General features: G+C 43.1%; 1 protein-coding gene across 1 annotated transcript in view; it reads right to left on the bottom strand.

The window, feature by feature from the left end:
- The window catches only part of LOC116250092 (protein transport protein Sec24-like At4g32640), a 191,305-nt gene that overhangs the window by 39,613 nt on the left and 134,132 nt on the right, over positions 1–17,560 (bottom strand). Inside the window, exons 11-12 of the mRNA XM_050076986.1 lie at positions 661–815; positions 17–183 (exon numbers count right to left, since the gene is read on the bottom strand). The gene's annotated coding sequence lies outside the window, so the exon portion shown is untranslated. The remainder of the gene's footprint in view (positions 1–16; positions 184–660; positions 816–17,560) is intronic.

A 17,560-nucleotide genomic window follows, 5' to 3' on the forward strand; every position in this document is an offset into this window, starting at 1 on the left:
GGAAAAAGAGAATCACCTTTCTTCTATTGCAGCAACTCCAAGAACCAAGACTGCAACTCCAAGAACCTCAAGACTGTGTTCCAAACGTTGGCAAACTTCAGCACTTCTCCACTAAAGGGAACGATTTGAACGCATTGACAAACTTTACATCTTCATTATGGGGCCGTTTGATGGCCTGAAAATCTGGAATTGAAAATATAGAAATATATTTCTTGGAAAAAAATGAATGGGAAAAATCTTTCAGATTCTCATTTTGATGTGTGTGTGATGACTGAGAAATATATTTCCAGAAGTATATTTCTGTGTTTGATGATAAATAAATATATTTTTAGATTTCTAAAGAACTACAGTAGTAACTATCTTCTAGAAAGAATGCCATCAAAAATCACATATAAAACAGAAAGCAGCATTCTGGCAAATCTCATGTAACAGTTGCACAATGGTAACAATTGGCCAGGATATAGTGTAACTTACAAGTATACACTTGAGAAAAGCTATATCTTAGCCAAACATCACGTACAGAAAAGGTATCAATTATAAATTCAACTCAAAAAACAACTTCCATTACGTCAATGGAGATTCATAAAACCCATACAAGACTCGTTTAACTCAAAACATCTCAAAAAAAAAGCTTTTAATCAGCAATTTTATACCATTTACCATGTTTGCGGATGCAAGTAGCATCTTTTCCAGTTATGAGAGAAGCTTCTCTTTCCGGATGTTTCTGATTCAAATGACCAATGAAGAGACCATCCTCATCATGCCAGTTCACCTACTAATAACAGCCATAGGCTCCATTTCTCATTTTGATTCATCTACCAGGCATAAAACCAACATCACCAAATCAGCTTCCAGTAAGCAGGCTTTCAAATAAATGTAATCATCACCTCAGAGCCAGATTAGTTCGTAGAAAACAAAACCAGCCCCCACAAGCATATAACAGAGAGGAAATTCAGCATCAAGGAACACACTAGATGGGAAACTATCATCATTAATCTAGTGAAAATTTAACCAGAAGAGCTTCAATGCAACAAAGCATGAGAAGGTATACTGGAACACTCCAATGGAGAACCACCCACATAACCATGTCCATATGCAAGGACTCCTTCAACACCATCTCCTTGCAACTTTTGCATGCTTCAAACACACTTCCTGCATGATTTCATTTTCCAGACGTCCATCAAAAACATGAAAGAATTTTTCTCCCTCAAATATCACCCAATATAATGACCTGTTACCTGAGCCATGTGAGCGGCTTCATAAAAAAGAGGCAAGAATTTGGCTGGGTTCCAGAAGATCAGATACGGCAAGGATGGGCTTGCATCCAGCGGCTCTGCAAATCTACATGTAAGAAAATGATTGATCACCACAACAAATAAGATTTTTGGCCATGGCCCATACCATGGAAAGTAACTAAGTGGGCCAAAGTGTCCAATCATTAGCTAATGCAATATCAATGTGGTAGCACATTCAAACAAGATAATTTGTAATGCCATAATTTTTCAGAAAAAGGTAAGCCAAAGGAGTTGGCTAACTAACACGATCCATGTGTACATAACTCAACCATGAAGCAGCAGATTGCTGCTAGACTCAAGTGGGATCACCATCTTTGGCCCTATTTCTCATTTTTATTGACTTCTCATTCTCATTTTTGCCATTATGTTTTACGATCTTCCACAGTTTCTCAATTTTTTTTCATCAGAAGTTTGTCATATACTTTAAGGTCAAGAACATATGGGATCTTGGCCGGGCCGACCTATCAGGCCCTACCTGGGCCGGGAAAATCCTGGCCCAGGCCCGGGCCCAACCGGGACGGCCCGGCGGCGACCCGGCCCGATGCCCACACTTATAAAGGAGTTGGCTAACTAAAACGATCCATGTGTACGTGACTCAACCATGTAGCAACAGATTGCTGCTAGACTCAAGTGGGATCACTATCTTTGGCCCTATTTCTCATTTTTATTAACTTCTTCATTCTCATTTTTGCCATTATGTTTTACGATCTTCCACAGTTTCTCAATTTTTTTCATCAAGAACATATGGGACCTTGCAAAAGCAGACATTGAAATATTTAGAGAGAGAGAAAGACGAATTACCTCCTCTCAACATGAAAAAAAGAAGAAACAAAGAGAATAAGGCCTTTGATGAAATCTTCAGGACACTCATCGTCTAAATGCTTGCCAACAACTGATGGAGCATTTGCAAGATTGATCACCTATCAAGAATATATATAGTTAATAAATAATACAGCACAACTGAAACTTAAATGCAACAACACATGCCAACTAGAAAGAATGCATGCATAATACTCTAGGGAGACCAAAAGCATGGCCAATAGATAAGCCATTGCTAAGTAGCTACATGTTGGTCCATTCATTGGAACATTCAAGCTTGACAACGACCTTGTCTATAGAGCTCCAATTTGGCCCCCAGTGCCTACAAAGAGTTGGATGAACTTCACGTACATCCAATAACTCAGTAAAAGTTTTTTGCTTTTACATACTATGCTTACACATTCTGCGTACTGAAATGACAACGAAATGTCGAGCATTACCCAACTGAGATACGAATATAAGTGAATTACAACATATACAACATTTCAGTATGGTTTCTACTTTCCAAACCTGTAGATCATGCATAGCACACCAAAATCCAATCCAAGTATTTTGTTGTAAACTGGAAGGAGATATAGTTCTATGTTTGACCATTTTGCGTGCAAGTAGTATCTTTGATTTTCTGTGTAACGTTGTAAGCATACTGCAGAAACACTAGTTAACTGTTAACAAGATGAGTAGGCGAGCTGGTTTCAGGTGGTAATTGCTTGAACAGCGTGTGTCATCTTCATGGGTCCAGATCTAATCCTGGTCCTTTCAGAGTGAGACCAATCCCTCTGTGTTTCAATCTCAAACAACCAGTTCTTGGAAAAGCTTCTATCAAATTGAACAGTAAAACCAAGAATCAACTAAATTGATGTATCGACATATATCCATAACAAAACAGTACCTAACTTTGACCCAAAAACCATACAAAAGTCGGTCCCTAACCTCTGCAAAATCACTGGTTGAACTAGCAGTTTTATGCAGTTTGAGGAAACTAAGAGTCCAATAAGTTAGACCAAAAAATGCACATTTACTACCTCAAATAGAAACAAGTCAAAAGGTTCTTCAAGAGTGATGCTACTAGTTTAATTACAGAAGTTGAAAAATAAACAATTCCTAAAGTGTGGTTGCTTGAAAGGGCAACCCTGTGTCAATTTAGATCTTTGACTTGTGCTCCAACTCCTCCACTAAATGCATCCGCCCTTACATTTATCCAGAAGTGCCTGCGGCTGCAATGACGAACTTGAAAAAAAATGAGAACTGTAGAAACACGAACCACAAAGAGAGAGTAGAGAACGAACACACAATAAACCCTAAACCCTAAACCCTAAACCACGGGGAAGCTCTGACCTAGGGGCTCACCGCAACCCTAGGAGAGAGAAAATTATATTTCACTTAATTCAACACTTAAACATAAGTGACAATATAAAGAGGGAGAGAGGAGAAGCCGCCTAGGGTACCGAGCCCGCCTCGGTACCCGCGCCCCATAGAACCGGGTCCAGATATGGACCCGGTTCCCACAACAACATATTCTAACACTCCCCCTCAAGCTTGGCATACATGTCAAACATGCCAAGCTTGCTAACATTCTTTTCGAATGAAGAAGTACAAAGCCCTTTAGTTAGGACGTCTGCAATTTGATCTTCAGACTTCATATATGGCAGAATCAGCTCCTTTGAGTCAGTGCATTCCCGGATAAAATGACGGTCAATCTCCACATGTTTGGTCCTGTCATGTAGAACTGGATTATTGGCAAGATTAATCGCAGACTTGTTGTCACAGTACATCTTCATTTTATCTCCCACTTCCACACCGATATCAGTCAAAAGAATCTTCAGCCACAGCATCTCTGTAACCCCCATCGCAACAGCCCTGTACTCAGCCTCAGCACTAGACCTCGAACATACTTCTTGCCTCTTACTTCTCCAAACAACTAGGTTACCTCCAAGAAAGATACAATACCCTGTAGTGGACCTCCTTGTGTCAGTGCAACCTGCCCAATCTGCATCTGAGTAGCCCTCAATAGTAAGTTTGTCTTGTAGAGTATACAGCAGTCCTTTTCCTGGGTCATTCTTTAGATATCCCAACACTCTTTCTGCACTCTTCCAGTGACAATCCGTGGGAGCATGCATAAATTGACTTAGCACATTTACCGCATACGTGATATCAGGGCGAGTTAGAGTAAGATAGATAAGCTTACAGACTAGCCTCTGATATCGCCCTTTTCCTCCCTCATCCAGAATAGTGCCCATCTTGATACTTATCTTAGTCCCCGACTCCATAGGAGTAAGATAGGGCCTACAACCAAGTTTACCTGTCTCCTTTAGTAAGTCAAGAGTGTACTTCCTTTGATTCATAACCAGCCCTGTCTCTGATCGATTAATCTCTATCCCCAGAAAGTATCTCAGCTTACCCAGATCCTTGAGGTCGAATTCTTTAGCTAATCTCTCCTTCATCTTTCTGTTTTCTTCTTCATCACTGCCAGTGACAATCATATCATCAACATAGACAAGGAGAAGACTCACCAGACCATCTCTCTGCTTTATGAATAGGGTATGATCTCCATTTCCTTGCTTGTACCCAGTAGACTTCATAACGATCCTTAGTCTCTCAAATCAAGCTCTAGGCGACTGCTTCAAGCCATACAAAGCTTTCTTGAGGTGACAACATTTTCCCTCTTGAACATACCCGGGAGGCATGCTCATATAAACTTCTTCCTCCAGATGGCCATTCAAGAACGCATTTTTAACATCAAGCTGGTCCATGGGCCACTTCCTGTGCACAGCAAGAGGAAGAATAACCCTCACGGTCTTCAACTTTGCAACAGGGGCAAAGGTCTCAAGATAGTCGATCCCATACTTCTGGCTGAACCCCTTTGCAACCAGACGAGCTTTATATCGATCTACAGTGCCATCAGGTTTGTACTTCACGTTGTAAACCCACTTAGAGCCAACTAAGTGTGTCCCTTTAGGGATATCAACAACTTCCCATGTTTTGTTCTTAGCTAACGCACCCATCTCCTCCGTCATAGCATGTAACCACTTGGGATCATCCTTAGCATCATCCACCGACCTGGGAATAACAACTTTGGATAAGGTTGTGATAAAACATTTGTAATTTGTACTGAGCTTAGCATAAAAAACAAATCTCTGAATAAGGTGAGAAGTACATGACCTGGTGCCTTTGCGCAAAGCAATGGGGAGCTCTTCATTCGATGGACTTGGGTCATCCAGGGAGATCACAGGATTGGGATTGGTTCTATCCTCATCACCAACATCTTCCACTGTAGCTTTCTCCTTTCTGACATAAACCTGGCCAAACAAGTGATCCCGGGCAACAGTGGGCTGAGCATCCACCGTGACCCCTTCCATATGACTGCCCTTCTCATTACTGACCGTGACCGTGTCAATCACACTAGGACTAACCTTGTAATCCAAAAACTCCATAAACTGAATCAGCTGATTAGAGGAATACTCTTCCCCTTTGTTCCCAAGACATCCCCCTGAAGAGGATTCACCGGAAAATATGACTCATGTTCATGAAATGTGACATCCCTCGAAACATACACTTTGGAAGTAGTGGGATCCACACATTTATACCCTTTCTGAGTGGAAGAGTACCCCAAGAAAACTCCTTTAATAGACTGGGGATCAAGTTTTTTGAGAGTAGGGCTATGATTATGCACAAAACAACTGCACCCAAAGACACGAGGAGTAAGAGGCCACGGATTCTGAGTGGGCCACTGGGTAGAATAAGGAGACTGACCATCCAACACCCTAGTAGGCATACGGTTAATGAGATGTGCACTAGTGAGAAGTGCATCACCCCAATACCGCTTCGGGACATGACGTTGGAACATAATGGCCCGGGTAACATTCAATAGATGACGATTTTTACGTTCAGCTATACCATTTTGAGGTGGGGTATAACTACAAGAGGTTTCATGAACAATACCCTTGCCTTTCAAGAATTCATCAAGGGATTGGGAGACATATTCCCTTGCATTATCCGTACGGAAAGCTTGAACAGTAGTATGGAATTGAGTCTCAACAAAGGCAACAAAGTTTTTCACAACTGCTGGAACCTCACTACGTTCTCGCAACAAGTACACGAACGTACATCTAGAGTAATCATCAATAAGCGTCAAAAAATAGTGACAACCACCACACGTGGGTACTCCAGAAGGACCCCAAACATCGGAATGAACTAAGGCAAACGGATGAGTGGTTTTATTCAATGAAATTGGGTACGACGCCCTGACATGTTTAGCCAATTGACACACTTCACAAGCGAAGGAGTCAATGGAGACAGAAGCAAACAAATGAGGAAACAACTTCTTTATTAACTGGAAGGGGAGATGTCCAAGATGCTCGTGCCATCGCAGAACAGTAGATCTATCGTTCACACCAGACAAGTGACCACTCGTGGCAGAAATCAACGCTGAAGCAACTTGTACCGGCAGCCTGTAGAGCCCATCAGTAACCGAACCAATCCCAATCTTCTTCCCCGTCACCAAGTCCTGCAGGGAACAGTGATCAGCAGAGAAAATCAGATTACAGTTTAATTCTTTAGTAATACTGCTGACAGAGAGTAAGTTCACAGGAATATTTGGAACATGCAGGGCATTGTGGAGACGGTATTTGTTCAACAGGGACAAACTCCCTTTCCCAGCCACAGAGATAGAAGACCCATCTGCCATAGACACGCGTTGCTTGCCAGAGGAAAGTTGATATTCTTGAAAGAGTTTAGAGTCCCCTGTCATGTGGTGAGTGGCTCCACTATCAACAATCCAATCACCAAGAGGAGGGTTACCTTGATCAGTCGAGGCAACGAGGGCTTGGGCTAGCTGAGCCCCTTCAGACGTGGAGGACTCCTCAGGGGTAGTAGATAGGCGGCTGATGTACGCCTGCAGCTCCTTGAGTTGAGCAGGGGACAGCTTGGACTTTGCACCACTAGAAGAATTACTCTGATTGGAATCAGACACAGAAGGGCTACGCTTGCCAAAGGGAGGACGACCTCTGACCAGTCTCTTCTCGGGATGAAGATCCCAACAGAAATCCACCGAATGCCCCAACTTGTTGCAATGAGTGCAATGCCGGGCAGGACGCTGCCCAGTCCCTGAGGCACGGCTGACAAATGCAGAAGGGCCATGACCGGTGTCAAGATGCATCACCTGGCGACGTTGTTCTTCAGACTCAACACGAGCATATACTTCCTCTATCCCCGGAATCTCATCACCATTAAGAATCTGGCTACGAATAGACTCAAATTCATCCCGCAGGCCTCCCAGAAACAGAAACGTACGGTCCATCCATTCCTTTTCCCAGTAGAGGGAATGATCTGAACCGCACTTCCACTCATCAGTCACATGATAATCTAGCTCCTCCCATTTGGTCTTCAGGGCAGCATAGAAGGCAGCAACAGACAAATCACCCTGTGTCAAGGAGTAAATACTGCGTTTAATCTGATAAGTGCGCAGATGTCTCTTCTTGCGACCATACATCTTTGCAAGCACAGTCCACATATCAAAAGAGGTCGGCTTCCGCAGAATGAGAGGCTGGATATCAGAGGACACGGAGCTGATAATCCACACCTTCACTTGGCTGTCCTCCAACGCCCACGTCGCCCATTGAGGATCAGATTTGATGGGCGCAGGTTTGTCGCCAGTGATGTAAGAGAGACGCCCACGGCTAGTAATCCCAATCTCGAGAGCGGCAGACCAAGATAGGTAATTGTCCTTGGTCAGACGGATGGAGGTGACCTGGATCGGCACGTTCTCAGTCTTGGAGGCACTGCCCGCGTCAAGAACGACATCTTTTTGAGTCCCCATCGCTTCTGCCATCACAAACAAGCACACAGCAACAAGAGGCACAGCGGCGGGAATGAGGCAGCGGCGACGGCGGCGGGAATGAGACAGCGGCGACGGAAGGCAGGCGACGGCGCAAAACAGAGGCCACCCACGGTGGCAGAAACCAAGAACGGGCCGAACGGAGGACTGCGGAGGCGCAACAGAGGACGGCGGAACATAGGACGGCAGCGGAACAGAGGACGGCGGCGGCGGAACAGAGGACGGCGGCGGCAGAGCAGGGCGACGTCACAAGGGCAGCAGCGGTGCCGGAACTTCAACGGCGTCAGGCGACGAAAAAACTTGACGATCCTCGGGAAAGAAGCGCTTCTCCAACTTCGCTGGCTCTGATACCATGTAGAAACACGAACCACAAAGAGAGAGTAGAGAACGAACACACAATATACGTGGAAAACCTCAGAAAGAGGTGAAAAACCACGGGGAAGCTCTGACCTAGGGGCTCACCGCAACCCTAGGAGAGAGAAAATTATATTTCACTTAATTCAACACTTAAACATAAGTGACAATATAAAGAGGGAGAGAGGAGAAGCCGCCTAGGGTACCGAGCCCGCCTCGGTACCCATGCCCCATAGAACCAGGTCCAGATATGGACCCGGTTCCCACAACAACATATTCTAACAAGAACAAAGAAAAACAAGGGCATAAACCTAGAGCTTAGACCCACTCACGAGCAAGAACTCTAAGCTCAACTAATAAACACTTTAAAACGATATACATGAAACAGAAAATAACCAAAATCCTTACTTGAAATCTATGTTCTCTAAATTAACTGGACCAAAAGATAAGCAAATTTGAAAGACAGTGAAATAAGCCTACACGACTCTAACTTAAGCTGTCATATCACACCCAAAATCCTAACTCAATTCAGGTAAAAGATAGACCAATTGAAACTTGTTTGGTTTCTGCAAGCAATCCAATTTCTGCACATATATGTAAATTTCTCTAGCAAAAAATCTCTGTTTTCGACATCAACTTTGCAACCACTGGGTCATATCAGATTCCCTACAATAAAATAAACTAAACCCAAGGGATAAGTCTTGGCAAGCAAAACAAATCATTCATCAAATGTTAAAGTCACCCAAACATCCACAGTTTTGGAATAGAATTCTGCAGCAATCACTGCAATTGTAGGAGATTTCTGACGTAGACGGTGTAGTTTCAAGCTCTCAGGCAATGTACATGCATAACACTTGGCTTCCTACCAATTATGACAAGCTAACAAACAAAAAACACAAACAAACAATGACAGCATTTGCCTGTCTTCGTGCGAACTTTTGCAACCAGCAATAGTCAGTTTCTGTTTCAGCCAAAAATTTATGTAAACTCACTCAAATCAAATTGGATGCCACAACTTTGTTGGGAACTCAAATAAAAACTTGATTTTGAAGCACAAGATCAAACTCTCGTGCAACATGAATCGGCTTTTCCAAAACCACTGTACATCCACAAGAACACTGATGAGTTGGGCTTTAAACTTCGACATCAGCTGCATGAATTAGAAGACACTGACAATGTAAATAATAATAATAATAATGAAAAAAAAGTTAAAAGCTAACGACTCTTTCAAACCCATTCCTAAGCAAACCTTAAAAGAGAAATCAACAAAAATACAGTCTAGCCTTCACAATAAAACAAATTGTGATGGGAACATGGAAAGGGGAAGATGGAAAATTCATTACACTCAGCATGAGTGGAATATGTTTGACGGGTTTCATCTATTCTATGAATGGACTAGCGGTTTGCTAATAAAAATGACAACATTTTTCAAAAACAGAGAGGGGCTGGGTGTTCCTCATATGCCCATGAAGTCAGGAAACATTACAAGAGATGTCAAGTGTTTACTTTTAAATAGTTTATAAATCATCAATTTAAATCATAAGTAGAAAGTGCTCGTGTCGTGCAAATGATATGCCTTTCATTTACCCTCAATACCGTACAAGCATCGGGATTCATTTCGCATCAATGTTGTTGAATCTCTAGAAGGGAAACCTTTAAATTTCCAAAAAATGAACATAAAGTAATCATCCTCAACGTCTTAGGAAATAAAAAAGAAGAGCAGATATTGACCCAAGGATCGCACATCAAGATTGTCGCATTTCAATTCCTTCGAGTTCAGCCTTCATGCCATTTATCTCTTGACAGGTACCTTTTTTGTTTTTCTTGGTTTTGCTTCTTTTTCTTCCTTTTTTTCTGCATTTGCCTTTTTGCCTTTTCATTTTTTCTTGCTTTTGATTTTCTTTCTCAGGCCGACCTTCACCTTTAAGGGAATACCTCACCACCCCAAAGGCTACTACGAAGCTCCACCGCATTGGTGGTCACGTGTAGTTTTGTCACATATCAACCCGTTTCACCTTGCAGGTTTTCAACATGCCAAAAGTCCATAAGTCATTATCTTCGCGGCATAGACATAAATCACCTATATGCCTACCCGGTACTCTTGATTATTAACTCTTGATTATTAACCTAGAGGAACAACTACACAAGCCCCGAGCCCATCTCTCAACTCTTATTTTGCTACCTGCCAATATTTTATAAGGCATTATGGCTTTTCTCTTAAGATATTTTCCTGCTAAACCCTTACAGACACTTGATCACTAGAGCCAATACCATCTCCTAGTCTTGACTTTCTCAGCTTCATAGGATTTTTCCAGATTTCCTCTTCTAATGATTGACAACAAAAAAAACTTGAAAGTTTCCTTTTACTTGGGCAGGTAGTAAGAACAAAACGAAGGCATATCATCGCATGATAAGACACTTTTAAAATGTTTCTAGGCACAATAAAAAAATTTCTCTTTCAAAAAAATACTTGACATCAAATGGCATGTCACCTGGAAGTAGGAACTCTCTTCTACCAAAAGAGAAGTTTTTATGAAACCAGACTGATTTGTTGGGTAGAAGAAGAGCTTCATATGCTCTCCTATGGGAAGATCAAATTATCCAATTCAAAAATCGAACTATCAAATTCAAAAATCAAATACAAATCATCTATTCTACTCTATCCCCGCCTATCTAATCACTCCTGCCTTGCACCTTATTCTAAATAAATCAAGAATTCAAGCAAAAAATAAAAAATAAAACAGTTTATAGGTGTTACGAGAGAGAGAGAGAGGCAGCAAAAAGTTGTCTTGCATTACTTGACCCTAATCTCTATTAAGAGATTAGGGTTAGGGAAAATTACAAGAGAAGTCCACTAAAAGTAACAAAACATTTAAAGAGACCTTCCCTAACTTCCTAATATTTCAGAAAACCCCTTTTTTTGTATCTTTAACACTCCCCCTCAAGCTGGAGCATATATGTCAATCATGCTCAGCTTGTTACAACATCTCAGGAAATCGCCTATGGGAAGAGCTTTAGTGAGAATATCTGCTGCCTGATCTTCTGAGGAGACATGAATAGTGCTAACAATTCCTCCTTGAACTAAGTCCCGAATATAGTGGCAATCCACTTCAATGTGTTTAGTCCGCTCATGGAAGACAGGATTGTTAGCGATATATGTAGCTGCCTTGTTGTCACAATACATCTTCATTGGAAGATTCACTGAGACATCCAACTCTACAAGTAGTGATCTAACCCACGACATTTCAGCCACAGTTTGAGCCATAGCCCTATATTCTGACTCAGCACTAGAACGAGCCACAACATTCTGCTTCTTGCTCTTCCAGGAAATAAGATTACCGCCCACAAAGACACAAAACCCGGTAGTAGACTTCCTATCATCTACAGATCCAGCATAATCAGCATCACTATACGCCTCGATGTCAACACATTCTCCTTTCTTGAACCATAGCCCCTTTCCCGGGGCTGATTTCAAGTATCTTACAATCATTAGAGCTGCATCCCAGTGAACTTTTCGGGGTTTTTCCATGAATTGGCTCAACTTATTCACAGCAAAGCTAATGTCGGGACGAGTGACAGTCAAATATAACAGTTTCCCTATCAGAGATCTGTAAGATCTAGAGTCAAACGGCTCTGAGTCATCATCATGTATATGAATGCGAGGATTCATGGGAAGTGTGGTAGGTTTAGCCCCCAATTGTAACGCGCGGCGTTTGGGCGGAGCGGGTCGGGTCAGGGTCCAGACCCGGACCCTAGCCCCACGCGAGAGGAGCCTGACGCTGTCCCTCCTCCCTCGCATTCTCTTCTCCTTCGCTTTCCTCTTACCGTCTCTTCCTTACCCACGACCGGAGCTCAGGGAAGAAGGCGACGGCGACGGCGGCGGCGGCGTTGAGGTGAACCCTGTCGTCCCCTGCCTCTTCCTCTCTTCTCTTTTCTTCTCCTTCCCGTTTTCTTTCCCTTCTCCCTCTCCCACTGTCTCTCGTCTCCCCTCTCCACCGAACGACTCTCCCTCTCCCACTGTCACTCGTCTCACTCTCCACCGTCTCTCTCTTCTCTCCCGTCCTCTCCCCTCACTGCCTTCTTTTCCCCTTTTGACCGAACCCTCTCCCCATTTTCTGCTCGTTTTCTATTTTTCTCCAATCAAGCACTTTCTCTCACTGATTTTCACTATGCTATCACTGTTGGATCCGTTTTCAGCTTGGGGATTTGTCTTCCCCCTCGTAACAGCAATTAGAGAAGGCCTTGGTAGTGGCGGCATTGGAGGATTTTAGCCGTTTGGGGACCACTTGGACGCGTGAGGTGGCTGCCGGGAGGATTACAGCAGTTTAGACCTTCAATCGGGGTGAGCAAGGCGAAATTGAACCTATTTTATGATATATTTCTCTTTGGAACGCTCATAATTATTGGTTGAGCATGCTAGAGCTTTGAATTGATTATTTGGAACACATGTTAGTGATTTCGTTTTTGGGGAAAAGCTTGCGATTATGTTGGGAAGCGAAGATTCATATTTTGGATGATCATTTAAGCATGATAGATTAATTTTCGAAGCATTAGGGGAGACATGGTAGAGTTTGTGAGGTTGTGGGGAAGATTTAGGACCGTTTTAGTGAGCCTGTGGCACGCGTTTTTGTGAACGGGTGCATCTTGGAGTTAAATAGGGATAACGTACATAAGTTGGAAGTATCTTTGGGGTAAACGCCTTGATTTAAGAAAAAGGGAGTTTTGAGAAAGGTGTTAGTGATAGACGGATTGATGGCTTTGAGTTTTGGCATCTATTGGCACGGCTAGGAGTGGGAAGTGACCCTATTGGAGAACTTGTGGGTTGACACTACCCGTCGACACCCTCTTGAGGCGATGACACGTGCCTCAATGATTTTGTTTTGTTTTTGTTTGAATTGTTGAGGTAAGTAGTAGGAATCTTATCTTGTGTTTGTGTCTACAGGTACACCGGGTACAACCCGTCGACCTTGAGCTACCGGATTCGAAGCTCGAGGCATTTTGGAAGATTCTTGTGAACGCGCCCCAGGTATGGCGACATTCCAGGCAAATCCCTGCCTGGGCAAGTGAATGAATGTGTGTTCCTAGGATCATGGGATCCTAGGATTTGTGATATGAATTGATTGAGTGTTCCGTGAATGAATATGTGTATGCATGTACATAACTTGATATATGATATGAATTGTTTTGAAAGGCTTATAGTAATTGTTTTGATAATGTTACGCATTGCATGTGCATGCTAGAATTGATAACTGTTTAGGACAGATGAGGCGGGGTATCGAGTCGAGTGTCTCCTCGACCCCAATTGTGCATTAGAAAGCATTCTATAATGATAACTGCATAGGACAGCTACGAGCCCACCACAGATTGAGACTACTCTCTGTGGTTTGGCTAAGTTTTCAAAGATGTGATTGTTATGATGATGAATGTGAATGTTATGTTTATTGAATACTCATTGCCGCGGGCAATGATGCAAATGTTTGCACAGTGGGTAGTTGTACCCATATTGTTATGACGGCTAGCCAAAACTGTTGTGGTTATGTGTAACCCTCGTGTGGAGGCAATTGGAGGTGTGGGTTCACTCGTGAAGTGAACCAACCTCAGGAGCTAGCCAGTTAAATGTGTTTGTGCAAGTATAAGTATAAGAATGAAAGAATAAGAGATGAGAGGCCAGTGGGATGTGACTATGTATATGGGAGTTGTCCCACTTTCGCCACTGGTCTCGCCTGTTCGGAGCGCAGGCGGTGCAAGGCCCCAGGGTACTGTTGTGTGATGTGCTTGGAGCGTAGGCTCCCGCCTTCCCAACCTGGGTGTCCTAGGGAAGGCTGAGTATCTCTCCTTGGAATTCACACATCCATGGATGAGTGCTCTACCGCTGCAGCGGATAGATGGATCCATACTGTTCTGGGCCACCACGGGGGTTGTCTCTCGGCTGTGGGCCGCCCGCGGTGTGCACGTGCCTGTGTTTGCACCCACAGGAACTGTAAATTCACTGATAGTAATGAAACTGCAATGTATGTGATTGAAATATACAGGATTGTTGTGCATGTGACTGTTGTGCTTATGAATGCAAGTGACATGTTGATGATGCCTTGCATGTGATTGAAATTATGTTATTGTAGCCATTGAGTGGCGTCTGCATGTCGTGTCTTGACACGACATAATGATAGATTGTTCTGATGTTTGTTTGTGTACTGAGCCCGACCTAAGAGGGCTTGGACTTTTCCTGGCTTGTTGCCATACTGCGAAGGCTAAGCCTTCAGTTGTTTCCTTTTTTCAGGTTTTGGTGTACCCGGGGCAGCAGGCTGAGCAGATGGCTACACTCACGTCCTACTGGGGAGGTTTTGGGTTTTGTTTTGTTCTTGTAGTGCCGGCGCGTCGGGTTTTTGGTTTTACTGATGCCTTGTTTTGATGAGGCATCGATGTTGTGATTTTGGGGCATTTTTGTCAAATGTACAATTGAATTGAAATGCTATATAATGGAAAGCTTGCCCCATTGTTTTGAATTGCTTGGCTCATTCGTTTTTGAACTATTGTGTAGTCACACCTCGATGTTGGATGTTAGAAAAAAAAATGTTTGAGTGTCAAAAAGGTCGGGGTGTGACACCAATAGTCCTGTTTCCTGTAGAAGATCAAGAGCATATTTCCTTTGAGACACTACAACTCCTTTATTACTACGAGCCACCTCAATACCAAGAAAATAACGAAGTTGTCCAAGGTCTTTCGTAACAAAGTGTTGCTGTAAAAACTCCTTTGTTTGAGCTATCTCTTGATCATTTTCTCCTGTAAGAACAATATCATCCACGTAGACAATCAATAACACAAGTCCTGCTGAGCCTCGCTTGATAAACAATGAGTGATCAAGTTGGGATCGGCTAAATCCACACTTAGATAACACTTCAGTAAGCTTTTGGAACCATGCACGGGGACTCTGTTTGAGTCCATAAATAGCCTTCTTTAACTTGCATACCTTGGAACACTCCCCTTGTCGCTCAAAACCAGGTGGTTGCTGCATATAAACAATTTCAGAAAGGTCTCCATACAGAAAGGCATTTTTGACATCCAATTGAAAAAGAGGCCACTCTCGTTGGACAGCAAGAGAGATAATCAAGCGAATAGTGCCCAACCGGGCCACAGGCGAAAAGGTCTCAAAGAAGTCAACACCATAAGTCTGAGTATAACCTTTTGCGACAAGACGGGCCTTGAACCTTTCAACTGACCCATCAGAATGATACTTGATGGTGAATACCCATCGTGAGCCAACCACATCACAGCGTGTTGGGGGGTCTACCAAATCCCAAGTCTCCCGAGAAAGAAGAGCATCCATTTCCTCCTGCATAGCTTGTCGCCAACGTGGATCTAACAGGGCGTGATGGTGCGAGGACGGGATAACATGACTAGATAAAGCTTGATCAAACTGTACTAAGTGTGTACTCAGATGAGCAGTAGAGACAGAATTAGATATAGGATGTAAGGTACACTGTCGCTTGCCCTTGCGAATAGCAATAGGGAGATCTGCTGCAGAATAGTCATCACTCAAACCTGAGTCAGTCTTATCAGTAGAGCTTACCTCTTGAGACGATGCTGGTGGACGGTTAAGAGAGGGACCTAGACGACGAGTGTAAACCAACAGAGGCTCAAGAAAACGTTCATGTGACCTAGGTTGAGATGATGGAAATGACTCAAGTGACACTGGTGGAATAGGAAGAGGTATAGGTGCATGCATCTCAGATGAAGAGGGACTTGACGGAGGGAAATAAGGACGAGACTCAAAGAAGGTAACATCCGCACTGATAATGTCTTTCTTGGTCACGGGATCAAAGCATTTGTATCCCTTTTGATTAGCTGAATAGCCAATAAAGATACATTTGATAGCTTGGGCAGCCAGTTTGCTTTTGTTCGGGCCTAGAATATGTGCGAAGCAAGTGCATCCAAAAACTTTGGGAGGTAAATGAAATAATGAACGCCCTGGATATAGAATTTGAATTGGAATACGGTCTTGAATGGAGGAAGAGGGTAATCTATTAATGAGGTAACACGCAGTAAGGATAGCATCACCCCAAAAATAGGCAGGCATGTGAGAATGTAACATGAGGGTACGAGCTACGTTTAGGAGTTGCCGATGTTTGCGTTCGGCTACACCATTCTGTTGGGACGTATGTGGACAAGTATATTGAGGTCGAATTCCATGGTCGGCATAAAACTGAAGTAGAATGGAAGACTTGAATTCAAGAGCATTATCAGTGCGAATATTTTTGACAATGAATCCAAACTGAGTTTTTATTTCCTTGATAAATTTTTGAAGAATACATATGACTTCAGATCTTTCCCTTAACAAGAAAACCCAACTGACTCTAGTAAAATCATCAACTAGAACAAGATAATATCGAAAACATGATCGAAAAGGAACCCGACTAGGACCCCATACATCCACATGAATGAGATCAAAAGGACTCTGACTCGATGGACTCTGACTCGAAGGAAAGCTGCTCCGTGTATGCTTGCCCAACTGGCAGGCCATCACATAAGAAGGACTCTGATGCAGGAATGTCTGGAAACATGCGACGAAGTTTTGGTACGGAAGGATGACCCAATCTGAGATGCCATTGGAAGGGAGAAGGCTTGGAAGGGACTGAAGATGCAGCAACATCAACTGGGATTGACAAAAAATAAAGGCCCTCACGCTCATGGCCGCCACCAATCATCTTCCCAGTTGGTAAGTCCTGAAAAGAACAAGAGTCAGATTCAAAAATGACTTTACATTGTAAGTCGATAGCTAGCTGCTTCACAGATATCAAATTAACAGGAAACTGAAGTGCATATAGCACATGTGTAATAGTGCCTAAATGTGGAAGATAAATATCACCGCTACCCAAAACAGGGGACAACTTGCCATCAGCCAGCTTAACATACTGTGGTGTAGAAAATCTGACAAATGATGAAAAATTTTGTGGTTGATTACAACAATGTCTAGAAGCGCCCGAGTCTATCATCCATGTCATACCTGGATCAGCAGTAGGAGCACCAACAGAGAATGCTGAATCTACAACAACAGCATTGGTAGATGTAGAGGCAGATGTAGAGCCAGACCTCTGAGCAAGAACACGATCATATGCATCCTTACTTAGGTTAAGAGAATATGACATAGATATAGAAGGATCAGTAGAAGACTCAACCATAGATATTGTTGCCTTTGAATGAGTTGCCTGGGATGAAGAAGGACCTCTGCTTGTGGTGATTCTACCTCCACCACGTCCAGAGG

The sequence above is a fragment of the Nymphaea colorata genome, chromosome 3 (assembly GCF_008831285.2).
Source record: "Nymphaea colorata isolate Beijing-Zhang1983 chromosome 3, ASM883128v2, whole genome shotgun sequence".
NCBI classification, from domain to species: domain Eukaryota; kingdom Viridiplantae; phylum Streptophyta; class Magnoliopsida; order Nymphaeales; family Nymphaeaceae; genus Nymphaea; species Nymphaea colorata.